Below are 11,797 nucleotides of genomic sequence, written 5' to 3' on the forward strand. Positions count from 1 at the left end.
ATTTACTTTGGCCCACCCTGGGCCATATTCCCTTGGGAGGATGACCTCGGGAGGTATTTTCCATCCTACTCTGATCTATGATTTTAGTATGAGACTATTAACAAATTTCTTTTTTTCATATCCGGCTCATTCTCACTACAGTCAGCTGACTGTCACGTACCCTAAAATTTTAATATTTTTTTCAAATTCCCTTTTTCATATCCGACTGATTCTCACTACAGTCAATTCACTGTCACGTGGCCTAAAATTTTATTAATTTTTTCATATTTGTCTATTCGTTTATTAAATTACTAATTTATCTTTTGTTTCGCTTTCTAATAATTGACTGACCTGTTCTTTCTAGAATTCCTATTATCTTCTGATATTTCTTTCAGTGAACACCATAATATTCTTTGGAAGCTTGAATTTCAAGTCAGTGGCCCCTTTAATAGGTTTGTTCCATATGAATATGACCAAACGCCATTACTAGACGATGCCCTTGACAGAGGAGAGAGAGAGAGAGAGAGAGAGAGAGAGAGAGAGAGAGAGAGAGAGAGAGGTTACAAGAGTCCGTCCATCGAGGAGACATCATGACTCACTTATCTCTAGAAAGATAGTCCTCTAATGAAGCTTTCTTTTAAGCTTTAAACTGAGAGAGAGAGAGAGAGAGAGAGAGAGAGAGAGAGAGAGAGAGAGAAGAGAGAAGAGAGAGTTGTCACAGTCTCCTGAAAAACATTTTCATTTTGAACAGTAAACCTTGCTCAGAAACTTATACCATTCGTAATTTCACGTCCAAAAAAAATTTCTCAACACAAACAGTTATTTTTTTTTTTTTTTTGTCTGTGAAGAATCCTGTTCACTTCGACACAGACTCGTGTGTGTTTTGCTTTCACGTTCTTGGCTCCTCTTACGTTCCACGTTCAACAGAAGAACGGGTTTCCCTGTTGTCGTTCGTCGATAAGACACCCCAGGAACATTCTCTTAAAACCTTTGGTCTCGATAAGCGGGGTGAGTCGGTTCCTTGTATTTGAGAAAGGCGCTCTCTCTCTCTCTCTCTCTCTCTCTCTCTCTCTCTCTCTCTCTCTTACACACACACTCAATACACATACACACGCACATACACTTACACATACTCAAAATACACTTCAAACCCGACTGGAGACTATCAAATGCATACAATTGTACAATATAAGGAGTGCCGGTTTTATTTTCCAATTCCTCATTTTTATATACCTATCACTTTCCTATAACTCTCTCTCTCGTTTAACTCATAAACACACACTACCAGATTACATACACTGCATAATAATAACAATCAAAATACACTTAAAACACACTGGAAGAGTAATGATTATACAAATACAGGGGGTGTACTAGTTTATTTGCCAGTCCTCATATTCATATACCTATCTTATTATAACTTTCTCTCTCTCTCTCTCTCTCTCTCTCTCTCTCTCTCTCTCTCTCTCTCTCTCTCAAAGCACACTTAAAACACGAAAGCTCTCGTTTGCATATAAATTTCTAATATATATATTCACACTTACACCATTGTGCATTTCTTCGTCATTTTAGTGACTCGTTCAATTATGAGATTTTTATGAGGACTATTATCGTCATTATTAATTACACTAAACACAGACACTTACCATATGCGAACTTGATTATTGAGGGGGCATAATTATGTATAGGGTCGAATAGTTGGCCTAATGAGCGCAGCTGTGGAATCTTCTGACCGCCATATATTTAAGCATGGAGCAAACTCATTCCTATAACCTCTCTCTCTCTCTCTCTCTCTCTCTCTCTCTCTCTCTCTCTCTCTCTCTCTCTCTTCCTTCTCATTGGAGAGAAAAGAAATGGGACGAAAAGATCTCAGTCGGAGTCACGACTTTGGTTCGTGAAGGAGAGAGAGAGAGAGAGAGAGAGAGAGAGAGAGAGAGAGAGAGAGGCTGAGTGTTTGTGGTTTTTCGGTGTCATAAAGAAAAGAAGAAGAAGAAGAAGGAGGAGGAGGAGGAGGAGGAAGAAGAGGAGGAGGAGGAGGAGGAGGAGGAGGAGGAGAGGAGAAGAAGAAGAAGAAGTAAGAGGAGGAGGAGGAAGAGAAAAGAAAGAAGAAATAGAAGGAGGAGGAGAGGAGAAGAAAAAGAAGAGGAAGAAGAAGAAGGAGTAGAAGAAGAAGAAGAAGAAGAAGAAGAAGAAGAAGAAGAAGAAGAAGAACTGTGGTATCTGGTTACCCTCTGAATCTAATAAAGAGGCGCCGATCTCTCTCTCTCTCTCTCTCTCTCTCTCTCTCTCTCTCTCTCTCTCTCTCTTATCTAGTTCCTCCTTACAACTGGTTTCTCTGTCTCTTCAGCCACTGCGTAACACCCCGCAGGCCACCCCTTCTCCCGTTTATTCTGCGGAAATCGCAGATCTTCGTACTGCAAGGATAGTGACCATCCTTTCCTCTACTGCCGAGCATTGGAATTTTCCGTCTTCGTCCGTTTTCCCTGAATTCTGTCCGCCCTCAGATCTTAAAAACTACTGAGGCTAGAGGGTCTGCAAATTGGTATGTTGATCATCCACCCTCCAATCATCAATCATACCAAATTGCAGCCCTCTAGCCTCAGTAGTTTTTATTTTATTTAAGGTTACAGTTAGCCATAATCGTGCCTCTGGCAACGATATAAGATAGGCCACCACCAGGCCGTGGTTAAAGTTTCATGGGCCGCGGCTCATACAGTATTATACCGAGATCACCGAAAGGTAGATTTATTTTCGGTGGCCTTGATTACACGCTGTGGCGGCTGTACAGAAAACTCGATTGCGCCGAAGAAACTTGAGTTCATTTATAAACTTAGGTTTATAAAAGATTATGATGTTTTCGTGACCACAAATACTTCTTATACGTCAGACAATAAAGGTCCATCACAGTGCATCTCACGTGGTGCACTGTAGGCATTACTAAAGGGTGCTTGCAGCGTCCTCTAGACCCATAACTGCACCCACTTTTTAGCCTTTTTACTTTATCTCCGTTCTCGCTTTCGCACTTCCTTCTTGCTGCTGTCCAACCACTCTAACGTCCATCTTTTCACTGTCCTAAGCGCTGAATGGCTGAAAGTGGCCCAGCGCTTGGCTTAACAGCCTAATTTTCAAGAATCCCAATTCACTTAATTTATTACAAAATCTGGAGATCCTGAACCACTGTACTTAAGAGAATATTGGAACAGAGTATTAAATTTAGGCCAAAGGCCAAGTTCTGGGACCTATGAGGTCATTCAGCGCTGAAACGCAAACTGACAGCAAAAAGGTTTGAAAGGTGTAACTGGAAGAAAACCTCAAAGTGTGGAAAGTAAGACGGAAGAAAGAGAATATGAACGGAGGTACGGTTAAAGGAACGAAAGGGGTTGCATCTAGGGGCCTTTGGAAGGGACATCATAAAGAACCTTAAGTAAAGCCTACAGTGCACCGCACGAGGTGCACTGACGTCACTACCTCCCCTACGGGATAAGAGAATATTATTGACTGTCTTGTAAATCATAAGTCCTATGACAAAGGAAATAGGAAAAATTAACACTATTTTTAAATTTATCTGATACAGTGAACCATAGTGACAAAGAAAAGAGACCAAACTGTTTCACTGTTCTTTGTGATTCTTTGTCTATTTTTATCTTTGGCTGATACGTTGAATCCGTTACAAAGAGAAACGAAAATCATTATTTGGTAATCGAACTATGTATCTTTATCTTCAATCATTATCTATCCTGTATCTATCTATTGTTACAGAACAGCTAGCTTCAGAAATTCAAGCGAGGATGCAATGCATTACTACCCTAATACAATTCTTGTATTTTAATAATTGACTGACATTTTTATTGATATTTATTTATTGATTTGTTAATTTATCTGTTTTTCTAATGACTGATCTCTTTCTGTATTTTAACTTCTGTTGCTTCTTCCCAATGAACAACTTATTCTTTGGAAGCTTCTTGAATTTCATGTCAGTGGTGGGCTTGTTCCATATGAATAGGGTTCTTCATCATCATCATCATAATAATAATAATAATAATAATAATAATAATAATAATAATAATAATAATTTTTTTTTGGAAGCTTGAATTTCAAGTCAATGGCCCCTGTGGTGGGCTTGTTCCATATGAATATGGTTTTTCATCTTCTGAATAATAATAATAATAATAATAATAATAATAATAATAATAATAATAATAATAATAATAATAATAATAATAATAACCTAATAATTGAATCAATAATTTTTACCATATGAATAGGGTTCATCATCATCATCATCATCATATCATAATAATAATAATAATAATAATTAATAATAATAATAATAATAATAACCATTTCTTTGGAGAGAGATCTCCTGATATGAATAGGGTTCATCTTCTGAATAATAATAATAATAATAATAATAATAATAATAAAAAATAATAATAATAATAATAATTTTTTTTTATAACATTAGGTTCCAGAAATTTGAAGTGGAGAGATTACAAGTCAAAATGAAAATATATAATTTTTTCTGGTCCAGAAATATATACAAATAAAATACACGTAATTAAAATGTCTGACCATTTAAATTATGAATGTTCACGGCCAGTTTAACTTCCTGAATATAAATAAATTTTTAGTGACAAGTTTTTATTTTTTTAATTTATGCATATATGCAGGCATGTCTCACAGTAATGCCAAAAATAATGTTGTTGCATGACGGTGAATGTGTTAAATCCTTTGCACACGAGGTGGCCAATAAATAAATAAATCAATAAATAAATAAATAGATAAATAAATAAATTAATAGATAAATAAATGAATAGACAGATAAATAAATAAATTAATAGATAAATAAATAAATAAAAAGATAAATAAATAGACTAATAGATAAATAAATAAATAAAAAGATAAATAAATAAACTAATAGATAAATAAATAAATAAAAAGATAAATAAATAAATGGAAAAATATATAAATAGATAAATAAATAAATAAACATAAATATAAATAAATAAACAGAAAGATAAATAAATAAAAAATAGAAAGATAAGTAAATAAATAGAAAGATAAATATATAAATAAATAAATAAATAAACAGAAAGACAAATAAATAAATAAACAGAGAGATAAGTCAGTAAATAAACAAATAAATAAAAAATAGAACGATAAATAAATAAATAAATAAATAAACAGAAAGGTAAATAAATAAATATATAAATAAATAAATAAATAAACAGAAGGATAAACAAATAAATATATAAATAAATAAATAGAAAGATAAATAAATAAATAAATAAATAGAAAGAGAAACAAATATAAATAAATAAATATACAATTAAACAATAAATAAATGAAAATACAAATCATAATAAAAAATAAACTTCAAGCCTGGGTATAATCAAGGTTGCCAAAAACTGCTAAAACTCGGAAACGCCGTCCCTTCTAACCCTAATCTATCTAAATATATACGTGTTACCCGGACAAACTGGAGGGGCCTTATGCCAGCACAAGCTCGTAATCCCACCCTGAGAACCTGTCAGTGATTTGACTACGAGAAAACCAGGGTCTAAGGCAGTGGTTTTCAACCATTTTACGCCCATGGCCCAGTTTTGGCATCCCTAAATACTCATGGCCCACTGCCCTTCAGGAATTGTGTAATGATGATCATAGAATTATTATTAAGCATTTGCGGAACACTTGATTAGTTTTACATTTGTGGCCTGCATTTACTGTAAATGACTGTTCATTTTTTAAATACTGTTTTGAAGATGTCCGTAGCTTGGGCCCACTCTCAGAACTGCCCATGGCCCACAGGTTGAAAAAAAAAAAAAACCACTGGTCTAAGGAATAAGGTCTGTCTCCGGTAATTTCCATAGGTAATTGACCGCCTAGTCAGACAATTTTGTCCGCACAGGACTGGTCAGAGCTGGTCAGAGCGGCGCCCTTTCCCTTCATAATGAAATTCGTTTTAGCTTTGGTTACGTCAAACGTTGATTTTTTTCGTCTTCTAACGTCTACTAAAAGAGAGAGAGAGAGAGAGAGAGAGAGAGAGATTAGATGTCTCAAAGACTTATTAGACCATGCAACAACATCATGTGCAATGATCTGTTTTAGAATATTCTAAAACCAGTAAAAGAGAGTAAAAGGAAGAATAAAATGTAATCTAAAAGAAGTAAAGCTAAAGAAGAATAAAATGGAAAGAGAGAGAGAGAGAGAGAGAGAGAGAGAGAGAGAGAGAGAGAGAGAGATGTTTCTTATTAACTGAGTTTTAATGGAAAAAAACAAGAAATTAATTAAATCAATAAAATAAACTAGTTAAATCTTTAAGCTTTCGTGAAAGTACAAGATTTTAAATCCATACCCTTTACATTATATAAATTCAAAAGGCTCTTCAATTATAATCAGAACTGTAGCCACGCTACACTAAAATTCAAAGTCTTGTTTATTTAATTCCTTTCAATCTTAAACTTATTTATTTCCCTATCTGAGCTAAGAATTTCCATCCCATTTTTCTAAAATCTTTCAGTTTTTTTAACAACATTAATATATTTTTTTGCACTATACAAAAGCATTCCTTATTGCTTTGTTAATTTACCTTTCTTTTCTGATAACTGATCTCTTCTTTCGAAATTTCCTATTCCTTGAATCTTCTGTAACTTCTTTCAAATGAACACCATAATATTCTCTGGAAGCTTCTTGGATTTTAAGTTACTGGCCTAGGTACAGTAGGTCTATTCCATTGGAATAAGCTTTGTTTTATGAATAATAATAATAATAATGATAATAATAATTATAATAATAACAAGGTTGTGTCATGATAAAGCTAGGTATTGCTCTCTCTCTCTCTCTCTCTCTCTCTCTCTCTCTCTCTCTCTCTCTCTCTCTCTCTCATACTTGGAAACAGGACAAGTGTACCAGAGCACCTTGCAGTCATAAGCAAGACCTATTCACAGTTTACAGAAATAAGAAATGCTCTCTCTCTCTCTCTCTCTCTCTCTCTCTCTCTCTCTCTCTCTCTCTCTCACACACACACACACACACACACACACACACACACAAACGCACGCTGGATATGGGAAACAAGAGGCTGGTGCAAGGCCTATAATCCCTGTGTTGTAGCGTGGGTCACGAATCGCCCATCATTGTAAGAGAAACATTTGCACTTAACACTTGTGGGAAAAAAAAACCTGAATAGGAGGGAGTCCTCTAAAAATACAGAATTAATGGTGATTAGCTTATTTTTGCAAAATCTCCCGAAGCCAGATTTCCTATACATCCCTTTTATATCAAGGGGTTACTGTGAGACGATATCCTAACAATCAGTCTACATGAAAAACTGCAGCACCTTGCTCAGCCTGGGGACAGGAAGTCAACACATACTGGCGTCCATTGATTTGAGGTTCATGTTCTTAATTAATTCTGTGATTGATTAAACCGAAAATAGTACCCAGCTACGTTTATCCGCACCGGAAAGACCTCATTAGCTGTATCAAGGCAGTGTTGAACTTTTCCTCGTAGTACTAGTCTCAAAAATAGCGTGAGAAATAGTACCACTTCTCTTGAATACAATCAACAATGTATGCCTCGGTTAGATATAACCATAAGTACTCGAATTGCTAACCATCTGTATCCGTCAAGTATCCTAAAAGCAACGCCGTAACAACAACAGAGTCACCGGGAACAAACATGCGCCTAGGCTCTCTTTGTTTCCACGAGTCTGCAGCAAAAGGTCAACCTTTGGCGCTGCTGCCCCTGCCTCCTCCTCTGCGTTTGAATCCGGGGAAGATTTCGCCCCTGGGCACGCTGCCACGACCAGAATCCTACCCCCTTCCCCTTCCACCCCTCCCATCCTCCTACACCCTCCATGCCTTCAGCGGGATCGACTTATCCCCCCCGTCTGCACGAGGATGACAATGATGCTCTGTCGTATCCTTAACTCCTTCCATCCTTCGCCTTTCTTGCTAGTACAAAGCTCAAGTTTCGTAGGCCTACGCTTAAGCAACATGAACAGAATCTGTAATTTCTCATCGTAGATTAAACATGCAAAAGACTCGCCAACAGCAAAGATACTGGCAATCAACGAAGCATTTATTAAAACATTAAAAATGCACTCAACATGATGCTGGTACCATGATGACTGCTCAGCGAAGTCCTCTTTCCTCACACCCTTATGTCAAGTTCCCCCTTCTCTCCCCCTCCCCTCCTCTCCAGGTTCCTACCCACCTCCATCCACCTTCTCATATATACCCCAATCAAGCAGACAGTCTAATTAAGGCATTCACTTCATTTCAGTCTATGAAAAGACGTACGAGCTACTGATTATTCCCAAGCATTCAGAAAATAAGCCTAGTCATTTTCAAACTTTCAGTTTCCTCTTGGCGAAAATCTCGCTGCATAGCTTCTCCAGTGCTTCCTCCTCTTATCCCTCCCTCCCTCCCTTCTCCCTCCCTCTCTCCCTCGGCATGTTCTCTCCCTCCTCCCCCACATCAGGCCATATTGCAGCTTATGGTGTTGCCATCCAGACATCGCCGGCTGAGAGAGGATATTTTGTAATAAAACACATGATGCCGGTCTATGAACAGACATGGGACTAGTGGGAACCAATATGGTTTCAACAAACTTGCGGACTTGCAAATGGACTAAGCCAAGTTAATGGCGGCTATTATAGAGTAAAATCAACTTTTGAGAAAGGGCACGAAGCATACATTATATATAGAGAGCCAATGGTCACTCAGCCGGGGAAACCAAGGTTCAAGGAGAACCATTTTAGGTGTGACTGACATCGACAGACGGTCCTGCAAGCCTTCTACGTATGTTGCCATGGCCGGTGTTACAGGTAGTACTAGACCCTGAATGCGCTATGCATCTTGCAACGTAGCACATTTTGAATGGAATCCAACTTATAATGGTATTGTATGGTGAATTCAGTTCCACGGGGCCTAATAAGAAACATTTTTTTATCGTCATTACACGTCGAATTGTCTTAAGGTTACACAGCACTGAAAGAATATATATATATATTTTTTGGCAGTTCCCGTAAATATCAGCCACTCTTATGATGAACACACCAGCTGCTTCAAACTTGAGCAATTCTATATATAAAACATTAAATCTAAGTCCAAAAAGTACTAAAAAGTTTTCTAAAATCAAGAAACAACTATACGACTGAGCTAATTCCAGATAAAAAAATAAAAAAACTGAATTGGAGGAAAACTAAGAGGGCATCTTAATTCGAGAAGATACAAAAAAATTAACTCCAGGAATTCCAAAACATTGCCACACGCTCTACACATTATGAAATTAGACACCAGGCATTCCTTTGTATATTTTTTTTTATTCATTTATTCGTCTATTTTTAGGTCAAGAGATGCATTAAAACAAAACACACTCATCCATAAGTGATGACACTGCACATCTCGGGAACGGTTTCTTTCGTGTGGTGGGTGAGACTAAAATGAGGGTAGAAATGGTTTATTATATATCATCTTTGGGGTTCTTTAATCACTTGTAAGCAAAGTAGGTCGGGAGGGGATGTTGGGGGGGATGTTGATACTTCATACAAACTTGATGAATAATGCACTAGATGTAGGATCATTTTATTTGAGTATTATGAACAAATCTTTGTTAAGTTTTACTGTAGTACGTTTAGGCCTACACGAAAGATTCCACGTTCCCAAGTCCATTTTCATCTGCGAGAACAGTTCATCAAACGCCACAAATCTCGCCCTCTTTTCCTCTCTTGGAAGTTTCTCCCCCCTTCTTTATCCTCCCTCGACGACCAACCACCCCCCCCAACCTATAATTCTCCCCTCTCCCAGAGCGAGTCTGCACCCCCCCTCCCCCTCCCACAACCCTCCAGCGATTATAGTAACGGCTAACTCGTACCCTTGGTGCACTTGTTATTGTTGCATTTGTCCGTTTTTTATGTTCTTCCCTTTGTTTCGCTGCTTTTGCTTCTTGTCATTATTTCCTCCCAGTTCCCTTAGAGATAAAGCCACATTGTTCTTGTCAAAAGTAGCACTACAGCTTGCGTAAATGTAGACGGAGGAGAAATAAGATGTCTATCAATGGAAACAAAAGGGGTTTCGCCTATTCACCGGTTCGGGTTTGTTTATGCTCCGATAAGCGACAGGGCGTCTGAAGAGTTGCCAATTCGGGCAATACCAAGCTTGCCTGCATCGGCTCATTAGGACTCGCTGCTTGATTTAATTTAGGAATACGGGCTTTCAATAGCTTTATATAAAAAAAAATTGCATTCAAACTTCATCACGTCCCTTCTTCAAAGTTTTGGCTCATTGCATAACCAACCCCTACATTCGCGTCCGTCCGGTTAGACCATAGACTGAGGCGTTAGGACGCTCCCTGAATGTAGGTCTTACGTTGGACATTGTTAGCGTCATTAGATGCTATTATTCGGAGGAATATTCTCAGACTGAATGTGAATAATTTCTTATTGAAAAGACTGGATGATGAATAATACTCCTTTCAAATTTATATACGACAAAAAAAAAGACAGGTCGACGAGGCAAGAAGCATACCACATACGTATACATAGAGTTCACTAAACTAAAGATTCAGCATCCTGTCTCGCAGTTATATAATTAAGGCAGTGACTTTCATCTCTCTCTCTCTCTCTCTCTCTCTCTCTCTCTCTCTCTCTCTCTCTCTCTAGAGCAAAAAAAAACTCTATACAGTAGATGAGGGGGTTTTGCTGGAGCACGTTCAAAATGCAATGTCTTTCGTATACTTCGTGGAATGTCGTGGGTAGGAAATTCTACAAGTGTTAAGGTGTTCTCAGACCCCACCTCTTTCCAGAGTTGTGAAACTGTTTATACAACCTAAAATCAATATAAAATTCATTTATCAGCATTTGAAACCCAGAAATTATACGAATAAACTAATTATTAATATATTTTTTACCGGGTTAGTCTAAAACAAGCTGTCATGCAAGTTTTGGTTCAAACATAAGTCTAACGCCGTGAAGAACTTACCAGCCGTGTAGGCGTTTGTATGCCAAGAGAAATGGGGAGGGCTTTCCGTTTGTCGTATCTCGCTGAACCGATAAGATGTTTAAAAGACTGAAACGAATTCTGGTGGAATTTCTGCTCAGCATTACTGTTGATCACGGCCTGAGGGAGAAAAAGCGAGAGAATGATTAGTAAGTCTAAGTAAACTTACTCTAGCGCTGAAATGACCATGGCAGTCGGCACCAGAAATGTGTTTTTGATTATAATAGATTTGGTTATCAAATTAAACTGGTAGGTTGTGGTAGGATGATGCTTTTAAAAGAAGGTTTTTTTATGGTGGTATATTCTTATTCCAGAACTTCAATTAAAACATTAATAATTTAGGCAAAATACCTTCACATACGACTAAGCACATCAACATAAACCACTAAGAAACGACGTTTAAAGCCTAAATTTAGATAGTTTACACATAAACTGAAAAAAACAGCAAGTTTATTTATTACAGCATACAACATGAAACATCGTCTAAATTCAATGGCCGCGGGCAGCTGAGCTACTTGAAACCATATGAGCTGCACGTTGAGGCTAACGTGGAATACAAAGATTGAATTTAAATACCCGCGATGCCTGTCTGACACTCTTGCTTGGCGGGGTTGCCAATTTCGCCACGTTGACTTTAGATTATATTTCTCTCCGATTTACCAATATTATTTATCTTCATAAAAAGCAAGTTTTAATGTGAGGAGAACGCTGCTTTTCATTTACAGTCGTCTAATAAATAGGTAAAATGAAAGACCGGGCGTGAGATTAAATAAATGATCTGCAAATCGAGCAAGAATTGCCAACATCACTTTTCA

General features: G+C 37.3%; 1 long non-coding RNA gene across 1 annotated transcript in view; it reads right to left on the minus strand.

Moving 5' to 3' along the window:
- Nucleotides 1–11,102, minus strand: part of LOC136841434 (uncharacterized) — an 85,190-nt gene extending 74,088 nt beyond the window's left edge. Inside the window, exon 1 of the long non-coding RNA XR_010853947.1 lies at nucleotides 10,965–11,102. This is a non-coding gene — a long non-coding RNA (uncharacterized lncRNA). The remainder of the gene's footprint in view (nucleotides 1–10,964) is intronic.
- Between the last annotated feature and the right edge of the window lie 695 nt (nucleotides 11,103–11,797).

This window comes from Macrobrachium rosenbergii, chromosome 9 (genome assembly GCF_040412425.1).
Source record: "Macrobrachium rosenbergii isolate ZJJX-2024 chromosome 9, ASM4041242v1, whole genome shotgun sequence".
Taxonomy (NCBI): Eukaryota; Metazoa; Arthropoda; class Malacostraca; order Decapoda; family Palaemonidae; genus Macrobrachium; species Macrobrachium rosenbergii.